The sequence below is a fragment of the Schistocerca gregaria genome, chromosome 7 (genome assembly GCF_023897955.1).
Source record: "Schistocerca gregaria isolate iqSchGreg1 chromosome 7, iqSchGreg1.2, whole genome shotgun sequence".
Classification (NCBI taxonomy): Eukaryota; Metazoa; Arthropoda; class Insecta; order Orthoptera; family Acrididae; genus Schistocerca; species Schistocerca gregaria.
The window spans coordinates 324,237,564-324,256,751 of NC_064926.1; the positions used below are offsets into that span (position 1 = coordinate 324,237,564).

At 44.1% G+C, this 19,188-nt stretch overlaps 1 non-coding gene across 1 annotated transcript; it reads left to right on the forward strand.

Moving 5' to 3' along the window:
- Nucleotides 1–12,426: 12,426 nt before the first annotated feature.
- Nucleotides 12,427–12,500, forward strand: Trnaa-ugc (transfer RNA alanine (anticodon UGC)). The gene has a single exon. It is a non-coding gene; the product is annotated as a tRNA-Ala (tRNA).
- Nucleotides 12,501–19,188: the final 6,688 nt, after the last annotated feature.

Sequence of the window (19,188 nt, forward strand, 5' to 3'; positions counted from 1 at the left end):
TCAAAGAGTAGGACGGCTGAAGGCGGTCCTCTGACTACAGTACTCTGTCTTCTCCTCTCTGTGTTCCACAGACGAGAACCGTGAAGTCTCAGCCACAAGAACGGAGTTCATGTAACGTCTCAACGCAAGTATAGGCGGAAGAAGTGCTCTCAATCAGTGAATGCTGCACTCGCACCAGTGAATGCTGCACACGCAACGACGACTTCCAACCCGGAGGCGAAGTCCAGAATCGTATAAGTTCACAACAGTACAGTGCCTAACCGTTTTAACCGTAAAATCTCGTGAGAACAAAGACAGCAAGTCCGTCCGTACCAAAAGGAGCTGATACTGAGCGACCGTCACACACGGGAGCTCGAAACGGAAGGCCTCGTCCTCCACCGCCAGCCTCCCAGCAAGGCTCAGCTAACCACCATCGTAATTCCGAAAACGAATCATCTTTCCGAAAACACGGAATATTTTCCCTCTCTACAGATTCTTCCGAAACCCGACCAACCATATTTTAATCTTTTGTCGTCCAGCGCGGAAAGTTTGCGAGGAAAAACCTATATTCGTACAATGGTACGCATCTGAGTAAAAATCCTTGTAAATAACCCAGCTTGCGTGGTTTCCGAGGTGCCGCTTCTTCGTACCTCTCACCTGCGTCCAAGATTTCCGTAGTTTCCGAAGTATAATCCTTCCAGTTCGGCTACCCTTCCGGCCTGCCGCGGTGCTGTTGTGCTCCAGCGCTTACGTGCTACGACGTCCGTCTCCTGCTTCTTGTGTTTAAGCAGGACTTCCTGTGTCGGCCGTCCACCCAGGGCTTGAGTTCCGTTTGGCGTTTCATTTCCACTGTCGTTCCAACCTTTAATAGTATGATCATGAAGACACTCCGTCAACTTTCACGCAATAAGCGTTAACAATTATTTACAAGGCGTACGTGACAATATCAGTTTCCTCTAAATATTCATATATACTATGTGCTACCTATGAAATAATACCTAATGTGGTTGTAGATCACGGAAAAGTATGTGGATGAGTGCTTGGAAGGTGCGAAATTATAGCCACCTTACAAGGAGTTCTTGTTCCCTCGTGTTATTCGACATCGGAACGGTCCAGAAACGCTCTGAAAGTGTTTCTATTATCCCTCTGCAGAAACACTTCAGTACGAATTGCAAAGTAATGGTGGAGAGGTAGAGAACATGAGTACGCCAGAAGATACATGGAGCAAAGTAACCTGCTAGTTGAATGTCGGAAGAGGAAGAACACTTCTGTACCACTACATATCCTCTTGAGCATGGAAAGGAAGCGAGCGGAATATTTCTATGATGATGGACTCTGCAATATTGAAACAATCAGAGACGCCTACCTCCACGCACGGACTGTTCACTTCAAAAACAGCCAGATAGGAGAGCGCATAAGGGACGAGCTTTAACCACAAGAAGTCGAGAGCGTCCGGGTAGGGACAGAGAGCAGGTGTAATGGTGTTAGGCGGGGGCAGGGAGTGAGCATCCGCAGAGCGCAGAGCCGGGAAGCCATTACGCTGAGAGGCGCGACTCGCAGCTCGCCCCGCGCAAACACAAAGCGGTCGCAGGAGGTGACAGCAGCAGCGGCGGCGGCGGCGGCGGCGCGTATTAAAAAATGGCGGCCCAACAAAGCGGCGGCGGCGGGGGCGGAGAGGCGGCGCAGCGGAAGCGGCGGTCATGAAAAGATGAGCAGCGGCGCAGGTAGGCGTCGCTGAGTCACGGAGGAGCCCGGCGCTCGCTAACAAAGCCGTCGTCTCCACGCGACACGCGGGGTGCACCGGACGACCAGCAGGTGAAAAATAAAAGCCGGCCGAATAAATACTTCTGGGCGTACCACCGCTTCATCTAAAATCTAAAATAACAGCTGATACCCAAAAGTTACTGAAATTTCAATTCTGCTTACGACATCTACCCACAGGATATTAGTGGTGTAAATACAGATATTTCTGCATATGAGATCTATCTACAGGATATTAGCGTTGTGAGTACAGATATTTCTGTTGATGACTGAGGACAGTCTACTGAACAGCGTTATATCAGTATTTACTTCACTGGTAGACTAAAAATTACAGCTGTTACGATTAGTATGCTTTTCGATTGGTTAATACCTCCAAATAAGCGTGAGACAAACAAGTCATTAATACACTACTGGCCATTAAAATTGCTATACCACCAAGATGACGTGCTGCAGACGCGAAATTTAACCGACAGCAAGAAGATGCTGTGATATGCAAATAATTAGCTATTCAGAGCATTCACACAAGGTTGACGCCGGTGGCGACATCTAGAATGTGCTGACATGAGGGAAGTTTCAAACCGATTTCTCAAACACAAACAGGAGTTGACCGGCGTTGCCTGGTGAAACGTAGTTGTGATGCTTCGTTTAAGGAGGAGAAATAAGCACCGTCACGTTTCCGATTTTTGATAAATGTCGGATTGTAGCCTATCGCGATTGCGGTTTATGGCATCGCGACATTGCTGCTCCCGTTGATATAGATCCAATGACTGTTAGCAGAATATGGAATGGGCTGGTTCAGGAGGGTAATACGGAACGCCGTGCTGGATACCAACGACCTCGTATCACTAGCAGTCGAGATGGCAGGCAACTTATCGGCATGGCTGTAACGGATCGAGCAGCCACTTCCCGATCCCTGAGTCAACAGATGGTGACGTTTGCAAGACAACAACCATCTGCACGAACAGTTCGACGACTTTTGCAGTAGCATGGACTATCAGCTCGGAAACCATGGCTACGTTTACCCGTGACGCTGCATCACAGACAGGAGCGCTGCGATGGTGTACTCAACGACGAATCTGGGTGCACGAATGTCAAAACGCCATTTTTTCGGATGAATCCAGGTTCTGTTCACAGCATCATGATGGTCGCATCCTTGTTTGGCGACATCGTGGTGAAAGAACATTGGAAGCGTGCATTCATCATCGCCATACTGGCGTATCACCTGGTGTGATGGTATGGGGTGCCATTGCTTACACGTCTCGGTCACCTCCTGTTCGCATTGACGGCTCTTTGAACAGTGGACGTTACATTTCAGATGTGTTACGCCCCGTGGCTCTATCCCTCATTCGATCCCTGCGAAACGCTACATTTCAGCAGGATAATGCACGACCGCATGTTGAAGATCCTGTACGGGCCTTTCTGGATACAAAAAATGTTCGATGCTGCTCTGGGCAGCGCATTCTCCAGATCTCTCACCAACTGAAAACGTCTGGTCAATGGTGGCCGAGCAGCTGGCCCGACATAACACGCCAGTCACTACTCTTGATGAACTGTGGTATCGTGTTGAAGCTGCATGGGCAGCTGTACCTGTACACGCCATCCAAGCTCCGTTTGGCTCAATGCCCAGGCGTGTCAAGGCCGTTATTACGGCCAGAGGTGGTTGTTCTGGGTACTGATTTCTCTTGACATATGCACCCAAATATCGGTTCTAGTATAATATATTTGACCAATGAATACCCGTTTATCATCTGCATTCCTTCTAGGTGTAGCAATTTTAATGGCCAGTAGTGTAATATTAAAGCAGATTAAACCTGAGTGCCCCACAGGATTCGAACACAGAATCACGTCGTTTGCGGAGAATCCTCTTATTGACTCAGTTGTCCGGGCACGTCTCACCACCCTTTCCCGCCCGTCTCCTCCTTCTGCCTCGCGGCTTCAGTTCTACCACTACAGTCCTTAACTTTTCAAACTTCTTACTAGTTTACCTGCATATCTTGTTAATCTAACAGTCCTACAAGGAAGGCTATTGCAGTGAAATGTTTTAGGCATAGCCTAGGTGATTGCTCCCGGAATGAATCTTCGACACTTCTTTGTAGGTTAAAACTGTGGAGATAAAACAACTGAGCGAAACTTATTTACAATTTATACAGATACTAAACTGTTACAAGAATCGAATTATATGACAGAAAGGCAGTAGCTGAGGATGTCAGACAGGGTGAAGCCTATGCTTCCTCTCTTTTTTTTTCTTTCAAACTGTGCGTAGAGCAAGCAACAAACTGAGCAGAAATTTGGAATATAAATTAAATATCAGGGAGAAGAAACAAAAAACTTAAGGTTTGTCGACGATAAGATTCTGTCAGAGATGCAAAGGACTTGAAAGATCAGTTAAACGGAATGGATACTGTTTTGAAAGACTGTTGTAAGATGAACGATAAAGGTCAAACGTAAGTAATGGAATGTAGAAAGAATGCAGATGATACCGTGGGGAATTAGAAGAGGAAATGAGACGCTGAAAGTAGTAGATAGTTTTGCTAACTGAGAAGAAAAACAACTGACAATTGCAGATGTATAGACGATAGAACTATACCCTGTCAAATGCAAGGAAGGCTTTCCTGAAGAAGAGAAACATGTTAATATCTAACATGTAGTTTTTGAAAACTTTTTTAAAAATACTACATCATATGGAAGTAAAATGTGGACGATCAATAGTATAGAAAAAATCAGAACGCAAATATTAAGATGAAATGATCGTATGGTATTGATAGGCCGGGAGTCCCCGCCTGGGGAAGTTCTGTCGCCGATTTGCAAGTCTTTCAGTTGACGCCACATTGGGTGACTTGAGCGTTGATGATGATGAAATAATCCTAAGGACAACACAACATCTAGTCCCCGAGTGGCTTTATGGCACAAACTGACTAAAAGGACGCATCCTGAGGCATTGAGGAATAGTTAGGTTTGTACTGAAGGCAACTGACGTTAAGGGGATGTGTGGGTAGGGAGGAAGTGGAGGAAGGGATGAATTGTACAGAGATAGCAAATCGAGAGTACACTAGCCAGATTCAAATTTATGAACGTCGTACCATCTTCGAACTAAAGAACACAATAACAATTATCAGAGATTAACATTGTAACTCAACCTGTAGCCATAAGACAGTACAGAACATAAATATTTTGTTTTCGCCTTTCTGTAGACTAACGCGTAATCAATAATTTTCCGTCAGTCTTCCTACACGATTATATTAAATTTTACGGTTATGATAAGGTCATTATCCACTCTTCATCGCAAAAATATATTTGTATTACAAGTGCACCAGGTGTTTTGTTTACGAAACTATAGAGAGAGTTTTTTGTATGTAAACAGCATTTTTGCCGTAGATATGAATTTTTATCCTTTTATTCCTTATGAGAAATATGTGATGAGCTGAAAAGGAGGTCTTTTTTTTCAACCACAGAGTATTTATAATTGAATGTCAATCTTGTTTCACAAATCCTAAGTTGAACTGCAGGTGAGTAACATTTTTGTGTATTTTAGACCTAAATCTTTCAAGAGTAGTAATTACCTAAATTCTTATGACCTCTCCAGGAAAACCTCACGAGGTGTCCCACATTCGTGTATTTCGGAATAGGTAGAACTATACTTTTGTTTACTATCCAGTTTGCAAATAGGTCTGCACTTTTCTATAACCTTCTGCTCCAATCTAGGATTTACAGTGACCCTCTTTGTAACTACATTCACTTTTCTTCCATTGGTCTACAGTATTACATTTATTCACATTTAAAGTTAGCTGATATTCACTTAATCATTTACAATAACATGTTGCGGATGATTCGTGCGGTAATGTAACTAACGGATATACTGCACTATTAATACCATCTGACTGCTTTGATCCATGAGTTCACCAAAATGGCGGACGCAGACCCATCGAATAGAATACTTGTAAAATTAGAGCCATAACAAGAATTACAGTTATTCTCACATTCGATGGATTCACCATTTTGCAACAGAACTGCTATCTTTCAGCCTACCCTGGACCTTGCGTTACATTGAATTATCTGTCTATCACCACCACCTACATTACAAAAAATATAAAACAAAAAAAATATTATCCCTGTTCGCGCATTTATGGCATTAAACGCCTCAATATCTTCGAAATTTACATCTTAAAATAGTTTATGAACAAATGTAGCACCAATCACTTTCAATAACATTTATTTAAGCCGGTATTCGTTTCTGTAGGGAAAGTTCATCTTCGTACGGCGTTCATACTTCGATATAAAAATGAACTTATGTGTACGGCGGCGTCAGCACTGCACCGGTCTCTGCATACGCTGTGAACAAAATTTTGTAATATGCGCTTTGGTTCTTCGCCATTTGTTTCATAACACGGTAGCATACATACTGACCACAATACAGGTAAGCAACGTTAACAACAAACTTTACTTTTCGGCGGGGTATAGCCATTGCCTTTTTCATGGGTATGACTTGCATGCGGTCGTTCAACGCCGACGCGATCTGTAACAGAAAAATCCATTTGGATATCGAAGAAGTTGAGTTTTGTCGCTGAAAACGTATCATCACAAAAATAAGTGTTATTGAAAGTGAATGATGGTTGCTGTTCTTACTCAGCACTCATTTTAAATGGAGTTGTAAGGGAGAAGCTCATAATATCCATTGGCAATAAAGTTGCTCCTTACAATGCTCACCAGCAACAGTCTTTTATTTAAATTTATACTTGGAGATGTCGTAACAGGATGTAATAGTTAATAAAATGTCATAGTGACTGTTTTGTTCCTTAAGTGTTAAATTTTACTTATGTCGTGTCGGCAGAAGACTCTCATAATGACCCGATTCGAAATAATTTTTTTCCAATGTATTTATATTACCAGTATGAAACTGTTGCAGATTCGTGGCAAGGTCAGTGTTCGTTGATATGAATGTTAAGAGATGAAATTTAGGATGTCCAGTCGAATTACAGATTGGACACCCGAATATTCGTCAGTTAACGCCTATAGTAGTAACTTCGAAAAACAAAAGGCAAAGTTGCCTGCTAATAAAAATAGGCCAGAACCGATAGTTTTGAAATAACGAAAATGGAATTGCTGTCGGTATGGTGAATTTTGTAATCCAAATTATATCAAATAAAAGAAGAGTAGAAAAATGAATAATATAAAAACGGATATTTTCTCGGTCTGCTACAACAAAATAACTGTACATAGATTAATGAAATACCGTGTTACTTCTAAATTTTTATTTTCATAGTTTCGTCCGGTTATGTACCGTAATAAGTACTTTTGGTAGGGCTGTATTAAGGTTGTTGCTCTCTCTGATGGTATTCTTCTTGTGCACTGACCACGTTACAAAACGATAAGTGCTTTCTACAGTCCCCTAAATTTATGTTAAATTGTATTTCCAATAGTTATAATGGTATTTATCACTGCATTGTGTGATAGTTGGGCGTCTAACAAAGGCGATTCGTTTATTGTCCACGTGAGCGCATGAACGGAAATATGCATGGCGTCGGATTGCATGCCCTTTAAACGGGGAATCGTGTCAGACACAACAATTTTGTAATGTTTTGTAATGCTTTTCAGTATGCTAGTAGCATTTTGGTGAGAACGTACTGGTAAACATGCAGTGGATAACCATTTGCTAGCGCCTTTATGCAGCTGATTGTTGTGAATGCGATTGCTGGAAGGTGATGAAAAGTAATTGCATGTAGCTCAACAGCCTGGCGCAGATCTTTCAGTCGGAGCCCTTGTGCGCTCGGGGGTCTCTAACTTATCCTAGTAATTGTAACGAGGTTAGGGGACCTACAGTTTAACGTGGAGCCCAAACCACGCCTCGTTACTGGCGTATCGTGCAATTATTGAGAGGTGAGGGGTAGTTTAAAACAGGATTCGATAGCGCGTCCTTTCGGTTTCCAGGTACACTACACCGCCAAGCCCGACGCTAGAATATAGAAGCGAAGGTGGATGCGCATATTCGTCCAGTCGAGTGCGGAAAGCCATTTTGTTTTGACGAGAACTCTGACGGGCGGGTGGCCTACACACAGATCTGCAGGCGCTAGCCGCCCTTGAGCTCGGCTCTCCACGATGTAAGCGCACAAAACTCACACACACACACACACACATACACACACACACACACAGAGAGAGAGAGAGAGAGAGAGAGAGAGAGAGAGAGAGAGAGGGAGAGGGGGGGGGGAAACCCCTCCCCCCCACACACACACCGAACAGCGGTACAGAAGTAGAATCTTTTTTTCTATCAGCTAATAGTCCTATCAACCACTTCGTTGGTTGAGGAGTTTAAGTTTCAGAAGTTCATGAATAAAAAAATATTAAGAATGCTACATCATGCACTTTTTATACAGCCCAAGATAATATGTTCATCTTCACGTCATATTTATCAGTGTAAAAAGTTTCCTGTTAAAAGGTAATGCAACTGATAGAACGGAGCTTAGCTGTGTTCTAACTGTAGCTATATAAGATCAATCCACCAATATTCGACTACATAAAGTATACTGGAAGAGGAGATTAGTGGTTAACGTCGCGTCGACAGCGAGGTCATTAGAGCCGACCACCAGCTCGGAGTAGGGAACGATTGGGAAGGAAATCGGCCGTGCCCTTTCAAAGGGACCATCCCGGCATTTGCCTGAAACGATTTATGGAAATCACGGAAAACCTAAATCAGGATGGCCGGAGACGGGTTTGAACCGTCGTCATCCCGAATGCGAGTCCAGTGGGCTAACCACTGCGCCACCTCGCTCGGTAAAGTATATTGTACGTGCATCTCGGCAAACTGTGGCAATTCATTCGACTTATCACCCTCGAATCTTTGTTCCTATTTTATTAACAACTATTTCCATGTTGGGGATAGCTGAATAAAAATTTTTCTATATCTTCTCCACCCTAATGATAATAAATGAGAAGGACATTTAATTGATAATTTTTTGTACCGACAAACAAATGAAAATGCAGTTACGTAACTTTATTTTGTCGTGGCGATAATTGAAACTTTGTGACTACACTTCGCAATATGTCAACTGAAATAGTTTACAGTATGTTTATGACACTGTACTTCAAACGGCATTCTCTAATATTTCTTAATTTACATCATGATCCGAAAAATGACGTTTTGCCATCCGTGCACCCAGGTTCGTCGTTGAGTACACTGTCGCAGGCGTTCCTGCCTGTGATCCAGCGTCAAGGGTAACCGCAACCATGATCTGCGAGCTGATAGTACATGCTGCTCCAAACGTCGTCGAACTGTTCGTGGAGATGGTTGTTGTCTTGCAAACGTCCCCACCTGTTGACTCAGGGATCGAGAACACGATCTGCTACAGCTATGTGGAAAAGATGCCTATCATCTCGACTGCTAGTGATACGAGGCCGTTGGGATCCAGAACGGCGTTTCGTATTACCCTCCTGAACCCACCAATTCCATATTCTGCAAACATTCATTTGATCTCCTCCAACGGGAGCAGGAATGTCGCGATACAATAAACCGAAATCGCGATAGGCTACAATCCGACCTTTATCAAAGTCGGAAACGTGATTGTGCTCATTTCTCCTCCTTACACGAGGCATCAGAACAACGTTTCACCAGGCAACGCCGGTCAACTGCTGTTTGTGTTTGAGAAATCGGTTGTAAACTTTCCTCATATCAGCACGTTGTAGGTGTCGCCACCGGAGCCAACCTTGTGTGAATGAAAAGCTAATCATTTGCATATCACAGCACCTTGTTCCTGTGGATTAAATTTCGCGTCTATAGCACGTCATCTTCGTGGTGTAGCAATTTTAATGGCCAGTAGTATGTTTATACCACTTCTGGTCTGCTTGCCATTTGTCACAGAATACTTTATACGAGGGGTGTTCAATAAATAAAGCAACAAATTACTTCTCAGCTGGTTTCGGTTGAAAAAAAAAAGCTGTATTTGCTGTGGGACAGCGTGGAATATTCTCACTTCAACCCCTACGGTTTCATTAAGTTTCATTAAGTTCCGACGGCGCTGTACGTAGCCTGCAAAATGGCGTCTCTAAGGAACTTGTTTTCCAGGTTAGGTTAGGTTAATGTTGTTTAACGTCCCATCGACAACGAGGTCATAAGAGACGGAGCGCAAGCTCGGGTTAGGGAAGGATGAGGAAGGAAATCGGCCGTGCCCTTTCAAAGGAACCATCCCGGCATTTGCGAACTTGTTTTCCAAGCAGAGAGCTGTCATGGAGTTTTTTTTTTTGCGTAAACTAGAGCATCAGAGATATTCATAGGCGCTTGCAGAATGTCTGCGAAGACCTGAAAGTGAACAGAGGAACCATGAGTCGTTGGGGAGATGTCTGTCATCATCGCAGCAAGGTTGCGCAACCTGTCCGGTCTGCAGCGTGCCGGCTGGCCGCACAAAGCTGTGACTCCTACAGTGTACGAATGTGCGGACACTCTCATTCGAGATGCTTGACGGATCACTCTCAAATATCTAGACTGTTAGTAGTGCTGACACACTCGTCCACCAGTTGGGGTACTGAAAGGTGTGTGCCCGCTGGGTTCGTCGCCGTCTGATGGAAGACCACAAAGAGCAACGTGTTTGGCCTAATGAAGGATGCACTCCTCCGGAAGCAGTAATTGGATGAGGTGGAGGTTATTGATGCAACATGACGATGGCACCGACGTCGACCATTGGAGAGGTACCATGTGGACATACAAGCCCTCCCAGTAAGGTGGAGTAAGACCGTGGCACTGAACGGAAACTGTGTTGCAAAATAGGTTTTTCTTAACCAAAATGTTATTATTATGGTATACTGCAATCCTGAATAATACCAATCTACTTTCAGAAAAAAAAGTGGTGCATTAGTTACTGAGCGCCTCTCGTAATGCGGATAGAATTTATTCTTGGAAAACAACACGGACTCAGAATGACGAAACATTGTAAATAATAAGTAACAGGCTACATAAGATACATGAAGATACTAACTGTTCTCGAAAGAACAGATAACATTGATGACCGTTGTGACGTCCTTTGTGACGTCGTTGTCGTTAGTTATTCGTTACATACAAAAGAAATTATTACACATATATTTATTTTATATTTTTGATTTATCAGCATGATTCTTTCTCTCAGGGATATTGTCTTCTCTTATCACTTTTACTTACGTGCATAAGTAAATATGAAACGGGTTCTTGAAGGGCCTCAGTTATTCATGCACCAACTTTAGATTTTGAACGTGAAGACTAAAATATAGTTGCCGTTATCTGAATTGAATGTAATTTTGTTAATTTCTATTTATTGATTGCAAAGCAAGGAATTTCGATTGTTGCCGTTGAGCGTCCAAGATAAAACTTGCTCAACTCATGGAATCTGTATAATTTAAAAACATGAACTTTAACGTAATTTAATTACCTGTTGCAATTTAAAAAGGTTCTTATAAACGAAGTCTCTCGCATTTACAGTTACTGTTAACACTTTGATAAATAAATTAATAGTTCGGCGCGTAATGGCCGCCCAGAGCCTGCATCGGAAGATGAGCTTCTCGCTGCGCAATTACTGAAAAAATGATTATTAAAAATAATTAGCCACTGCGAGCATTTGAGGTGACAACTATTACAAAGTAATTCATATTGTAATAATAATAACAAGTTTATTTTAGCAATTACCACTAATAACTTACATAAAATATGTGTAGCCGCTCAATGGCTGCCTTCCGTATAGCGAAACAAAACAGTGTGTGTCCCACAAAATACGTCCTTCCTCCTCGGCCGTACAATCGCGTCTCTTTCGATCCTTTTTTAATTTCATAGACATTAAATAAAGATGCTATCGCTGCGTATCAGTTGTTCCAAGAACATTAACTATATCTTTTACACTAATTATATTCATAAAATACGTAAACTACGATTTACAAGCGCTAAAAATGTCAATATTTATGTGACGTACCGTCACACCGTGCAGCTTTTCTAGAATAAATGATAACTTATTGAAACGCTCAGCTACCTACAAGTGTTGTTGATACATGTCGATGGGGAGAGCTGAAAGTGAGTGGCCCGACCGGAACTCGAACCCGAGATCTCCTGCTTACAGGGCAGAAGCTCTGTCCATCTGAGCCACCGAGGGCATACAGGTGAATAGCGCGACTGCAGGGACTTATCCTGTGGATAGGCAAAAATCAATTAGGAACATTACGCATTTAGATCGTGGAAAGTTGGGAATGTGGGTCTCACGGGAAGCGTGCAAGAGGTAAGTCCCTGCAGTGGCGCTATTCATCTATGTATCCTCGGTAGCTCAGATGGATAGAGCGTCTGCCATGCAAGCAGGAGATCCCGGGTTCGGGTCCCGGTCGGGGCACACATTTTCAGCTGTCCCCATCGAGGTATATCAACAACACCTGTCGGCAGCTGAGAGTTACAATTAATTATTATTTATTCTAGAAAAGCTGCACGGTCATCAATGGTGTTTGTTCTTTCGAGAACAGTTACTAGCTTCATATATAGTTAAATGGCTACCCGGCCACTGACCTTCGTCTGCGTGAATGTTCACAGGTTGCCGAACTCAACGGGACTAAGGGGTGCACGACTTATGAGTGGATAGGCAAATATCTGTCAGGAACATTATGCATGTAGATCATGGAAAGTTCGGAAAGTGGGTCTCACGGAAAGCGTGCAAGGGATAAGTCCCTGCAGTCGCGCTCTTCAACTTTGTGTCCTCGGTGGCTCAGGTGGATAGAGCGTCTGCCATGCAAGCAGGAGATCCCGGGTTCGAGTCCCGGTCGGGGCACACATTTTCAGCTGTCCCCATCGAGGTAAATCAACAACACCTGTCGGCAGCTGAGGGTTTCAATTAATTATCATTTAGGCTACATAAGAATAGAGAAAGGCAAATGAAGACATCTCCATTAGAGCTTTGCCTGGTAGTACCCTCCGTTACCTCACTAAATGTGTGTAGTGAATATGGATGACACTTCTGTAATGAGGAGCAACTGGCGGATGGCATTTACTGGGATCTCGCATAATGCAACTGTGACGAAGACGTTGCGACGCTTCCAGAAATGTATGAGGAATCTGGTGAGTAATAAGTGAATTTTGTGGACATATGAAAAAAATACGTAACGCGTTTATAACGAGTGGTTCGTTCCTTATCAGACAAGTGCTACACAAGGGTGTGGGAATGGGACACCAATACTACACCCAGCCAGACGATTACGATCACGACATCCCAAAATGACGAGCTTAGGAGCTCTAACCTTACTCGCATTATGCGCTTCAAATATAAGCCGTAGGCACCAAATAAATAGAAAAACCGGTACTGAATATCTATTTTAAACAAGAAAATGAGCCAGACATCATGACAACCTACTTAATGGCGTGTTCGTCTCTTTTTGGAACGATATACATAAAAATTCCGCATGTAAAGTATTCGGCAGGTCCTTGTTAGGTTTCCAGAGGTATGTAGCACCAGATGTCTACGTTCAGGTCACATAATTCCCGTAAATTACGGGAAGGTGATTTCTGGTCGCAGAGTTCACGCCCAATAATGTCCCAGATGTGTTCCATCGGGATCCGATTAGGCGAATTTGATGGCCCAATGCACCTCAAAACCACTGCAGCATAATTTTACCCTCGAGATATGGAAAATTATCCTGATGCCACAGCCGTCGTTGAAAACCTCGATCATAATGGGGGGTCAGGTAGTCCACAATAACTTTAACGTAGTCCGCGTCTGTCGTGATGTCTTCAATTACTACCACATGTCCCAAGGAATCTCAGAGCAATGTCCCCCTTAGTAAAATAATTATTTATTCACCTACATTCAAGGCGCAGTATATGTTTAGGGCAGCCGTTCACCCAGATGACGGCGCATCTGGCCACGACGATATGCCTGAAGTAATAAGAACTTGTGATTCTTCAGTTTCTCCTGGCGTATTTCTTGATCGAACAGTCCACGTGTGTACTGCCGGTCCATAGTGTCCAACGGGCACAATATTTCGGTGATCAGACATGTCGCCATCTTCAGGTGCGCTGACGAAATGAGCTCCTGAGGGCGGGCAGCCGTCTTAAATCCCCTCCGCTCCCGAGGCGTTCTCTGTCCGCGCCGGCGCGTCAGCGGTCGGTGAGACGCTGGCGTCGGTGTCTGTGGTGACGTCGGTGTAATTGCCTCGTCTGCCCTAGTTGCCCTTTCGTTTCCTTGGCTCAGCAGTTCAGTTTGTCCGCGCACCTGACGATGGCGACTTGTCTGATCGCCGAAATATTGTGCCCGTTGGACACTATTGACTGGCAATACAGCGGTGGACTGTTCTAGTAATAAGAACTTGAGTCATTGGACCAGACGACTTGTTTCCATTCATACATGGTCCAATCTCCACGATGCCGACCCTACTGCAGTCGCACCTAACCATATCGTTGAATTAACGTGGGAATACTTAGCAGTCGCCTGCCGTGGATCATCGTATTTAGCATTGTGCGCTGAACCCTATGCTCCAAAACGCTTGTGGCTGTACCAGCATTTTGCTCTGAGTCAGATCTGCCACATAGCCACCTGTACCCTCCTTTATAGTGCGGGATGGCCTCAGACACTTTCATAGGTTTGTCGACCTGGAAAAACCATTCGACAGTGTAAAATGGTGCAAAATGTTCGAAATTATGAGAAAAATAGGGGTAAGCTATAGGGAGAGACGCGTAGTATACAATATGTACAAGAACCAAGAGGGAATCATAAGAGTGGGCGACCAAGAACGAAGTGCTCAGTTTAAAAAGGGTGCAAGGCAGGGATGAAGTCTTTCTATCCTACTGTTGAATCTGAACATCGAAGAAGCAATAATGGAAATAAAAGAAAGATTCAGGAGTGGAATTAAAATTCAAGGTGGAAGGATATCAATGATTCGATTCGCTGATGACATTGCTATCCTGAGTGAAACTGAAGGAGAATTACATAGTATTTTGAATGGAATGAACAATCTAATGAGTACAGAATATGGAATGAGATTAAATCGAAGGAAGACGAAAGCAGTGACAAGTAGCAGAAATGAGAACAGCGAGAAACTTACTATCAGGGTTGAGAGCCGCGAAGCAGATGTAAGGAATTCTGCTATCTAGGCAACAAAATAACCAAAGACGGACGGAGCAGCGAGGACACCTCAGATCGAGCCTGAGTGAAAGTTGAAAGGAACCGTGAAGATGGAAAGACGGACGCCTTGGCGTCACCGAGAACAGATAATAAAATACTCAAATCTGCCGAAGACCTGGAGCCTGCTGATAAATTCAGCGACTGCACTATCGGTTTCAATCCACTGCCTGTCGCCAAGGCTTCGTCCACCAGTTAAACGACCAGCTACAATGGACGACGAGTACCGCTGATTATACCACTGAAACAACATGAAACCACACAGTAACTGGGCGGTATCCAGAGCAACACAACCATTAAAACATTAGAAAAATTTCAAAACAGAATATAATTACTCTTTGCAGCCAAATGAAGTCCCTTGCAATCACTGTCTGCAACAACAGTTCACACTGCCTTAGCACAGGAACCACGATACGTAAATATTCACCATGAGAACACTGCAGAATGTTTCGAAATCAGAACACATACTCTGTCTTATAATCCTAAGTAATAACTACATGCAAGAAGAAAAACAATGTCATAAATAGCTTAATTTTGCAAAAGAATGTCACTATAGGTGGATTACACGTAAAAGCAAAAGGCATAAAGAAGTGTCAGAAAATCAGACCTGTGGTTTCGGAGTGCACAGGCACAAACTTAGATGTCTTGTCTTTGCCAATATTTCAAGTGCGTCCAAAACAGGTAAACCACTGTTCAATAAGTTGTGCACCAGTGGTCAACACGAAACAGACACTGGGAGAGCCGTTAAAGTTTGATTCTATAGCGTTTTGCGGTTGCAGGCTGATACATTGCAAAGCCACTTTCACAGGCTGATACCGTTTAGCAGCACGGACGAGACAGTCGCCCTCTCATTAGACGCAGTGCGCACCCCAGATCGCACGCACGTCTCCGTCCGATGCCCGACAGCCCACGTGACAGAAAGAGGCAGAGGATGCGCAAAGAGCGACCCCCGACAACCAGAATGCACATCGGAGCCCCAACCAACCGACCAAAAAAAGCCATCTCCTCACAGCGACCAAAGAGGTAAACTGCGACCACGCGATACAGAGTCGACCGCACAGATCTTACATGAATACAGAGAAGCGACTGGCGCCAACGGCGCCACGTATCAGTGGGGAAACCGGAACAGAAGACAATAGAAGCGTTTGAGATGTGGTGCTACAGACGAATGTTGAAAATTAGGTGGACTGATAAGGTAGGGAATGAGGAGGTTCCGAGCGGAATAGGAGAGGAAAGGAAGATGTGGAAAAGACTGACAAGGAGAAGGGACAGGATGATAGGACATCTGTTAAAACATTAGGGAATGACTTCCAAAGCACTAGAGGGAGCTGTAGAAGGCAAAAACTGTAGAGGAAGGCAGAAATTGGAATACATCCAGCAAATAATAGAGGACGTAGGTTGCAAGTGCTACTCTGAGATGAAGAACTCCAAGTTCCGTGATGGAACGTGGTCGTCCAACACAGTTTCGCCTACTCGTGCTTTCACCGTGCTACGACCAGTTTCCACAGACGCTCACCACAGTAGAACGTGAACTGCTGACCGGCGTTGCACTGGACCATAACCATGCGCCATTCGTTACAGTCGCCTGTGTGGCTGTATTTACCATCTGTTGCACGAATCGTCCCAAAAATCTTTTCCCATTCGTCTCTGCGCCGCTCAAATACTTTCCTTACTCCCCCACGTACCCACAACGCCACCAGGAGGTATTAAGTCCCACAGTAGGCAGCGGTTATGTTTCATCTCACCAGTGTTTGTGGCAGAGGCCACAGCTGTAGCAGATTGAATACCTGACTCTGTATCGGAGAGTGCGGTTGTTACTTTTACGAATATTATTGTTTAATGTTGTGAACAAAGTCTGTACTGAAGTGAACTGATTTCTTATTTTAACTTCATGTGTGTCTGAATTGTAATCCTGAACAATGCAAGTGATGGACACTGATGCTCATAAATAAAGGATAACGCTGATACACGGTGAAAAAACGCTCTGGTGGGCGGTTTGCCGGTTTAAATCACCTCGGGGTATGACCATGCGGTGCATTTGACCTGCGGTCGTCGCATCATGGCGCTGGCAGCAGTCCACATACGCAGAGGTGTGTCGGTGCATGGCAGAGTGCGGAGTAGCTAGTAAGTGTGCAGACGTTTTCAGATGTGCTAATGGTGACTGTATGTTGAAAATTGCTCAAAAAACACGTATTGATGACGTTATGAGGGGTAGAATACTAGGGGACCGGAGGCTGGTCAAACACAGCAGATCGTAGCACGGGCCCTCCGTGTGCCACAAAGTGAGTGCTCAAGATTATGGCAAAGCCGGCCGGTGTGACAAAGCCGTTGTAGACGCTTCAGTCTGGAAACGCGCGACCGCTACGGTCACAGATACCAATCCGGCCTCGGGCATAGATGTGTGTCATGTCCGTAGGTTAGTTAGGTTTAAGTAGTTCTAAGTTCTAGGGGACTGATGACATCAGATGTCCCATGGTGCTCAGAGCCATTGGAAGCAAGATTATGGCAACGATTCCAGCAGACAGGAAACGTGTTCAGGCGCTACACTACGGGGTGTCCACAGTGTACAACACCGCAAGTATACCGATATCTCACCATCAGTGCCCGCAGACGGCCACAGAGTACTGCAGGTAGCCTTGCTTGGGACCTTACCGTAGCCACTGGAATTGTTGTCTCCAGACACACAGTCTACAGACGACTGAACAGACGTGTTTTATTCTCCCGGAGACCTGCAAGGTGCATTCCACTGACCTCTGGTCATCGGAGAGCCCGTAAAGCCTGGTGTCAAGAACACAGTACATGGTCATTGGAACAGTGGTCCCAGTTTATGTTCAGGGACGAGTTCAGGTATAGTCTGAACAGTGATTCTCGCCGGGGTTTCACCTGGCTTGAAGCAGGAACCGGATACCAACCGTTTAATGTCCTTGAAAAGGACCTAAATGGAGGTCGTGGTTCGATGGTATGGGGTAGTATTATGATTGGTGCACGTACACCGCTGCATGTCTTTGACAGACGAGCTGTAATAGGTCAGGTGTGTCAGGACGTCATTTTGCACCAGTATGCCCACCTTTTCAGAGATGCAGTGGGTCCCACATTTTCCTGATGGATGATAACGCACAGCCATCGGGAAGGAGTACCTTGAAACAGAAGATATCAGGTGAATGGAGTGGCCTGCCTGTTCTCGAGGCCTAAACCCCATCGATTACGTCTGGGATGCTCTCGGTCGACGTATCACTGCACGTCTACAAACACATAGGACACTTTAGCTGCTCCGACAGGCACTGGTGCAAGAATGGAAGGCTATATCCCAGCGGCTGCTCGACCATGTGATCCAGAGTATGCCAACCCGTTGTGCGGCCTGTGTACGTGTGCATGGTGATCATATCCCATATTTATGTCGGGGTACATGCGCAGGACAGGAAACAGTGGCGTTTTGTAGCACATGTGTTTCGGGAAGGTTTTCTCAACTTATCACCAATACCGTGGACTTACTGATCTGTGTCGTGTGTGTTCCCTATGTGCCTATGCTGGTAGCGCCAGTTTTGTGTAGAGCCACGTTGTGTGGCACAACATTGTGCAATTATTCTTAATATATGAGCAGGAGAATAGTTACGGAAACGCTATCAGATAAAAATGAGTCGCCAAAACTGTCTCACACTGTATAACTCTATTTGAATTAATTTGTGCCAAATTAAATAGAAAAAGTAGAACTGTATGTTAAATAAGTTGCCCTGTGTAACTCAGTATTGTGCAGTACAGTGGTCAATGCTGCTATTTGTGACGTCAGAGTACATGACTTGCAATTCCAACAGAAAACTGTCATAATAAAAACGCTACTTAAAACTGTATATCGGATTTTCAACGAATACATAACGAATATGTTTCTATGAGAGACTGTTAATCAGTTAGTTCCTAACGGTAAGCTGGCACTAAAGAATTCTATTGTGATATTATAACATGTCTGAGGAAGGGCATGAAGAGAAAGCGTTCACAGAAGTGACTTACATACCATGGCAGTTCACGATTGCGTACAACCCACATTATTCAAGAACATTTGACTGAATATTAAATTACTTATTTCCTGTTTACTGTCCTCATCAGCTTCGCTCCGTATGAGCTCTGTATCTTCTCAAAGAACAACTTGAAGGGACAACGATTTCGATAGAGTGGAGAAAATTCAAGCAGACTTGCGCAGATATCACTAACACGCAAAAAATTAATGTTAACGAGGATGTATGTCAAAACTGGGAGTATATTCGCTTTCAAATCGAATTTTTGAATGCGATGATGCAGAATAAGATGTAGCTGAGAGTATAATTATACACTACTGGCCATTAAAATTGCT